Source organism: Molossus molossus, unplaced genomic scaffold, assembly GCF_014108415.1.
Source record: "Molossus molossus isolate mMolMol1 unplaced genomic scaffold, mMolMol1.p scaffold_m16_p_13, whole genome shotgun sequence".
Taxonomy (NCBI): domain Eukaryota; kingdom Metazoa; phylum Chordata; class Mammalia; order Chiroptera; family Molossidae; genus Molossus; species Molossus molossus.
This window is the reverse complement of record NW_023425348.1, coordinates 70165912-70170776: the sequence shown is the minus strand read 5'-3', so window position 1 is coordinate 70170776 and position 4865 is coordinate 70165912.

Here is a 4865-nt window from a genome sequence, read left to right as displayed (position 1 = left end):
AGCTACGCCTTTGTGTTGGATACGAAATGTTCCCATAGACCCCGCTGCTCCTTCTGACGTTTCGGTTCTGAAAGCGCACCCAAGGGTGGGAAGGTGCTCCGGAGGCCCTGCTATCAGGGGACTCCCATAGCGGGGGGTGTGATTAAAGCCATATAAAGAAACAACGAACAGACTACCTGGCGTCATTCAGGCCGGATTTATACACACAAGAAGGCCTCTCTGGCATTCGGCATTTCTGGGCTCTGGAAGCCTCCCTCTGGGTGAAGAAGAGAATGTTCCCAGCGCAGTCCGTCCTCAAGTGGTGGCATTTATATTAATGTGAACTTCCCAGGGGTGGCCTTTATCCTGTTCGGATAACTAGCCATTAGGCTGAGAGGACATTTTTAAGACCTTCTGCCATCTTTCACTTAATAAAATTATCTTTAACTTAATAGCTATATGCTTTATGAAGGAATACGTCATTTTTCACCTACAGAAATTTTAGTTCTTCGGAAACTTTACGTGAAGATCTTAGAATTTATCAAGTCGTCCTTGACTTCCTAGGCCGGGGTAGGTTGCCCCTCTCACGCTCTTACGGCAGGCACCCTGTGTTTCTGCTGTCGTCTCCCCCATTACACAGGACTGTGACCGCCTACCATTTAATACTTGTTTGTCCCTCTGGACTGTAAGCTCAGTGAGGACAGAGAACCTGATTTGTTTTTCACCCCTGTGTTCCCAGGGGGTCATAAGAGTGCCTGGTACTCAAAAAAGAATTGCTGAGTAAATAAATACATTTCTAGGAAAAGAATGTGTTGACTTCTAAACTGAAAAGCCTTCAAGTGTTTGCAAGGACCACCGTCAAACGCACCAGTCAAAGTTCCTCCTCCTCCCCCGTATCGCCACAGACTCCAATCTCAGTTATGATGATGACTCTGGCCTTTTGCTTTAAATCACCACCAGGAGCAAATAGCATCCAAGGGCTGCTCTCCAGAAATAACTCTTGGCTGTTCGAGCATAATCGAATGCATTAAATTAAATTAACATTTATTGACCACCAGTAGATATGAACAACCCAACTTTTCATGCAACATTTGGTATTCTACCCTCACCAAAGTGTCCCCATCAAAATAGCGTCTCGTCTTTCTTTAATTGGATACAGATGGATATACAGGAAACAGTACGCATTGTATAACGAAATACTTTTTGTCACAGAAAGACAACCTTGCAAACAGGGCTGGAGCTTTTGGCTGCTTCTGGCCAGGAAATTTTATAAACGAGGCTTTGTGGCGGAGGTCATGAGTTTAGGCCCTGGCGTGGTACCAACAGGATTGTAATCCCAGCTCCACCGCTTCCTGTCTTGAGACGTTGAGTATTTTACTTAATATCTCATGAAGCTATATTTTAAAAATAGCATCTGTCTTATAGGGTTGTTGGGAGGATTAAATGAAATGATGTGTATAAACTCTTAGCATAGGGGCTGGCCCATAGCAAGAGATCAATAAACATTAGCTATTATTATTATTATTATTATTATTAATTTGAATGGCTTTTCTTAGCAGCCCTTGTGCCAGTGACAGCCAAAATGAATATCCCATAGGTTCCCTCGTACGTCTTTAGGTCTGTCCATTAGACTCAGACATTGCAGCGGCAAATAATTATAAATGAGCCCCAGGCGCACCTCAGCTTCCTGTATTTAAATCAGGAGCCAAAGAATAACGATCCACCTCTCTTTTCCTTCTTGGACTAGGTTTTCTTCTCTATTACTTCCAAAATTAGGTGTCTAGCCATAGCCCCCTCCACCGCCCCCATCGATCTGTTCATCTCTCTGTCCACTCAAACAGGCATTTCCTACTGGTTCTAGGTGTTGTTGCCCGTGGATTCTGCCTCAGCGAGTGTGCAGCCTGGAGGGAACGAGGGAACGCGTGCACACGCAACCCCAAGGGGAGTTAGAAGCGGCGCGGGGCAGGAGGGAAGGCCACCCCACAGTCGAATTCCCGGGAAGCAGAGAATCACTGCTGTTTCAGCATGCACGCTGCGTGCCCACACAGACGGAGGGGTGCTGTTGAAGATACGCGAAAGGAGAGGAAATAGAAAGCCACTGCTCTGGTGCTTCATGAATTTGGAAACCTGGGAGGAGACACAACCGAAGGCACGAGGGATTTCAGGCTGTGTCCCAGCATTAGCACCATGCCTGGCGCGCAACAGACCTACATTTGAAGATAGAAATACCCCAAAGGGCATCTGGAAAAAACAGTCACCTCTTGCTCAGATCAGGATCCCTGAAAGGAAGAAAATGCGAGCAGCGCTTACTGCCTTGCCGTGGAGAACAGGGGAGGCCTGGAGGGGCAGGCCCAGGAGGCCCTTCTGGTCCCCTGGACACTTGACCTCTGTGTCGGTCTGCTAGGGCTGCCGTAACCAAGTCCCACACGCTGGTGGTTTAAACAGCGGACGTGTACTGCCTCGCGGTTCTAGATGCTGGATGTCCACAATCAAGCTGCCGGCAAGGTTGGCTTCCTCTGAGGGCTGGGAAGGAGGGATCGGTTTTCAAGAGAAGGACGAGCCTGGGCAGAGATGCACAGTAGGGGGACTGGCGAATGAAGTGGGGTGTGGCTGAGTTCAGGACGTGCTTCTCAAACTTGATGAAATCACAGAATCCGTCTCGAGGTGAGAGTCTGCGCAGACCGCGCAATGTTGAAAGCAGAGCTGCTCTGGTCTAACATCCCGGCGGCTTCAGAGTCCGCAGAGCCAGCTGGAAACCCAGGGCGGGGACCGCAGCAGTGGGAAGTCGGCCTGGGAAGGCAGGGCGTGCTCAGCTTCCATCCCGAACAGTGGCCGTGGCCTTGGGGACAAGCATGGGCAATGGGGCTTTTCGAGCAGAGAAGTGGCTGGACACAACTCCTTCGGTGGTGATGATTCATGGGATGAAATAACTTCGTCTTGAAGCCATATAGGTTTATAGACATTTAATAAGAAAATTATATATCGTCGTGTATCCAGGGAGCTCTAAAAAGTGACCAAATCCCCTGCCTTGGTTTTTCCGAGGCTTCTGGGGCAGCCTTGGCTGGGGAGGAACCGCTCCAAGCTGCAGTGGAGAGTACAGAGTTAGTATTTCATTGCCACCTGGACTGATGGCAACGTCATTGAGAGCATGAGACTGAGACTCATGCAAGCGTGTGTTTGAATTTTTTCTTCTACCAAAGTTCCTTCCACCCGAGTGTCAATCATCTCATCTACAAAATAAAGACACTTCTATGAACCTCACGCAATTATTGCAGGGATCGAGTGAGGCCATATATTTAAAACGTTGAGCATAATGCTTAGGGATGGTTAGCATTTGCAACGTAAGTATTTTCCAAGACAAATGAACCGACCGCTCTAAGGGGACGTGGGGGTGCCAGGCGCACCTCGCAGTCGTTCAGACCGGTGCAGTCACTGGGTTTCCCCGACCCCCACACATCCTTCCTGTTGGGGAGCAGGGTCTCTGCCAGCCCAGGCTCATCACTGGGGCCCTGTCCACATGTCTCCACTCCGTTCCCACCCTCTTCTAGCGGAGACTGTTCAGGCTTCTCCCTCCCACATGCTGATCTACGCAGCTCGGGCAGGGCTGGGTCTACAAAGGGATTCCTAGGCAACAGAAGAGAGAAATTACTTTGTCCGCACTGTGAAGAAGCCCGCTTTGTGGGTACTATCAAGACAGATTGTGCAGCAAATTGGTGCAGGCCACACAGCATGTCAGAACGTGTGTCCAGTAATTGAAAAGTATTACTCGCACACTGTCAGTATCGGGCAATCTCCCCGCAGACAATGGCATCAAGGGAGAAGCAGCACCACAAAGGATGCATTCCAGCTGCATCCGGGACAGATGTCAGGCACGTGCCTGGAGGAGCGGGAAGGGCACCGCTGCTGTTCCCGTTTTCCAGGAGGCAGAGACAAGAAAGAAACTTTTTCTAAACCACCTCTGAGCTCCCATTCCCCATTTTCATTTGGCTCAGCGTTTCAAGCTTCCGGGGATGCGTTGCTGGCTCTCTCCCTGGTGTCCCCGAGGGTGTCCAGGGTCTCCACCCAGCTGTCCTGCTGACCTGGGATTCCCACCCCCAAGGCAAGAATCAGCAGTTCCACCCACTGTCTCTCACCTGGCGGGCGGGCGGCTGCACCAGGTTTCAACAGCCACCAAAGGGATGCCGGCAAAGGGCCTTTCAGAAAACCCAGTGAAGGTTTTGTTTTGCCTCAGGAATTTTTTTCGTTTGGTGTCCTTGTTTCGGGCCTGTGGGGATGGGCTTTGATTGGATTTTAGACTGGAGATAGAGTTCCTATGAACTCCACTGGGAGCCAGAAGAAGAATGGCGTGACAGAGGAATGGCTGATCTTTGACCCCAGCCCATTGATGGGCGTTGTCATCACTGCTGGTGGCCGCTCTGCACAAGAATGCGTTGTCTCTCCATCTATTGTGGACCTCTGCACAGTCCTCTGTGCAGGATGTACCTTTAATCAGGGCCCCGTTCTTCCTCCCAGGGCACGGGGTGGATGAGGAAGGCCGACCCACACGTGTTTCCTTCTCAGCTCTCCGGAGAGTCAGGCTCGAGAAAGGAACACGAAGGGGAAGTATAATGCTAATAAGAATAAGAGTTAAACATTAACATTTAGTAAATGGTTACTAGAGAGAGGGGTGGGCAAAAGTAGATTCATAATAATAATACCATAATTAATAAGTAATAATGCCAGAATAAATAAACTCTGTGTTTCGCGTACTCAGAACTACGAACCTACTTTGCCCACCCCTGTACTGTACACTTACATTGGTTGTTTCATTTAATCTTTTCAACCACTGGGAAGTAAGCACTCTCCCAGGTTTTGGATAAAACACCCGAGGTTCAGTTCACATATAT